We start from the raw sequence: 3,005 nt of genomic DNA, 5'->3' as shown, positions 1-3,005 counted from the left end.
CTGATGGGCAGAAGGGTTACACAGTGATTCCAGCTTGCTGCGGCAGCCTATCCTTGAGCAAGGCCTGGATACAGCCATTTCTCTGACCTTGCTAGAGCTACAAGTTAGTCTGATTCCAACCCCCTTTGGCCTGCTTTCTGAATTTGACTATGATCCTGCTTTGGCTTGTCCACAGCCTCTGACCACAGTTCTGTTCCATGGCCTGTCCCCTGACCCTGGTTTCTGTTGTAGGAGCAGCAGTGATCTGTATGCTCTGTATAACTACGCTATGTATAACCTGTATGCTCAAAAGGTCTGTTATACTTTCCCCCACCCTTTTGTCTCCTCTCCCTCTCTGAATACCTGTGAAGTGGCTTTCCCCCTCCCCCTCCCTCCTGGAATGCTTGTGGGATGAATGGTCTGGTTGAACAGCTGGAAGATCAGAAAAGCTCCCTGGTAGACAAGATGTCTGGGAGTCTAATTAGGCAGCTCTCACACACCCAATGCATGGATACTGCATGGACACTGCCCAAGGTGGAGTGTGACCAACCAGACACGGCCAACTCATCTCTAGTCGCAGGCCATGACACTCCGATTAGGCAGTGATCCCACACCCAGTGCATGGACACTGCCCGAGGTGGTGTGTGACCAACCAGATGCGGCCAAGTCATCTCTAGTTGCAGGCCATGAGAAGCAGGTCCTTAAAAGGGGAAGGGGCCATGTGCTCAAAAGGGCACTCACAAGCTTTTACCTCCCGTGAAGACCCTTCGCCCAGATCGCCTGGCCAGTGGTTTGCCGTGTTGCATTCCATCGTGCCTCGGGAAGACTTACCTTCATCACACCATCCATCGCTGTGCTGTGGGACACTTACCTTGAAGGATCCTGACATCTCCAGTGCTGTGCCTGTCCTAGGAGCGTGAATATGCAAGTGTGAGTGTGACCCCCCACCTCTTTTGAGCTTAGCTATCAGTATAATAAACGTGCTGCTTTCTGCCAAACTCTGGTGGGTCATTAGTCCTCCCTAAGCTTACTAGCTGGCCCAATTTCAGGTAACAAGAATGACGTATACTATGCTAGGGATTTACGTCATGTGAAAGCTTTGTAAATGAGAGCTGCTTGGGATTGTTGGGATGGTGTGTGCATGTGTGCATCTGTCATGTATCAGGAAAAGTGGTGCAGCTACCCAGTCTTTTGTATGTGTTGTAATTCTTTCTTTCCTTTTCCATAGTGTTTGTTTTATGATCAGTTTGTCAGTCTCTTAAAATCGATGAAGACATAACATTAAAGAAGGAGACAAATGTTGGCCAGTGTTCAAGCAGCACAATTTCAGGCACATCTTGTCTCCAAAGAGTCGTCCACAGTACAGAGTTCTGATAATATGCAATGGTATGTGCAGCCAGCAACCGAGGGTTTACTAGCTTCCAAATTCAGCAACAACGTGTGTGGGGTCATTGGGTTCTAAAGCCCAGTCAGTCCCCTTAGTAGTAAGTGCCAGGAGCCAGAGAAGTCTGGTCCTGTGAAGCTTTTTTTCAGGTGCTGAGTCTGGATCCCTTTATGCAGGGCTAAGATTATTTTGCCAACTACATAAACAAACTAGGAGAATTACAACATAGTAAAAGCATCCTGATTGGTTAATAATTAAATCACACACTGTTTTAATATCATTCTGCAAAGAGCCGCAGGAGAAACATTAAAGAGGCACCTGTGGCTCACGAGCCTCAGTCCAAGTATCACTGGCCTAGATAATACTTAGCTCTGCCTTGTGTGCAGGGGACTGGACTAGAAGACCTCAAGAGGTCTCTTCCAGTCTTACACTTATATGATTCATTTTGCCAACCTGTTGTTCCACCAGCAGACACCAGATGGTGATATAGAGAAAATAAATGTTGTTGCCTCTCCCTAGGCAGATACCATGACATTACGGAGACATACACGCTGTGCCTGGAGCTCAATAGCAGGGATAAACTGTGAATGATCTGGGGACAGAGTTTAGCAGAGTGATGATCGGGCAGGACATGGGCAGCTGTTACCCCTCTTGTCCACAAAGTGAAATCTTTCTGGCTGTGAGAGCTGTGACTAGAAGACAGAGAGAATCTTGTGCTGACAAGGTGCAGGGGATGCCAAACCTCCTTACCGTAAAGGACTTGGCAGAACTTAAAAAAACTTGGTGCTGTAGGAGATGCATCCAACTGTAGCGCTAATGCCCATCTTGCATCCATACACATGATTATATTGCACATAGTGCAGAGAAACCCCAGCTGCCAGGCTGCCTTGCTGCTCACTTCCCCCAGAATCTACCTCCAGGGTGTGGAAGCACATCAGAGAGGAGGAACCATGTGCACTAACGTTGCCACAGTCAGCATGAACTTGGGGAAAAAGCATGTCTGGGGAAACAAGCCAACAAAGACTGTGGCTTCCCTTTTCCAGCCAAGTCCTTCCATGCCTGGCCAGCCCCGCTCTCCATCTGTGCACTGGGTTAAAAAATGAACTAGATAAGTTCATAGAGGACAGTTCCATCATGGTCAGGGATGTAACCCCAGGCTTGCAGAGACCCTAAACCTCTGACTGCCAGAAGTTGGGAGGGCAAGACAGGCATGGATCACTCCAAAATTGCCCTGTTCTGTACACTCCCCCTGAAGCTCTGGCACTGGCCATTGTCAGATACAGGATAGTGGGCTGGAGGGACCATTGGTCTGCCCCAGTATAGCCGTTCTTATTTTCTCACCCTGAGTCCCATTGACACCCCCAGGGGTTTCTGTGGGATCAAGGACAGAGGAAAGATAATGCTGCAAAAGTGGCCCTTTTCCTCCTCCAATTGGTTTTTGCAGAGGTTGGGGGATGGTTTGTTCTGTTAGGTGCTGCTTCACGGGTGTTATTGTTTAGTGACCATGTAATGGGTGTTTATTACATTTTCTATGAGAGACGTGCTAGAATGAAGGAGCTAGCAAGCACAATCACCTTCTTGGATTTAAGTTATAATCCACCTAGGTTAGAATCATAATGGCACTATAGTTGTTTAAAGGATT

Source organism: Emys orbicularis, chromosome 1 (assembly GCF_028017835.1).
Source record: "Emys orbicularis isolate rEmyOrb1 chromosome 1, rEmyOrb1.hap1, whole genome shotgun sequence".
Lineage (NCBI taxonomy): Eukaryota > Metazoa > Chordata > Testudines > Emydidae > Emys > Emys orbicularis.
Note: the sequence above shows the minus strand (reverse complement) of the source record.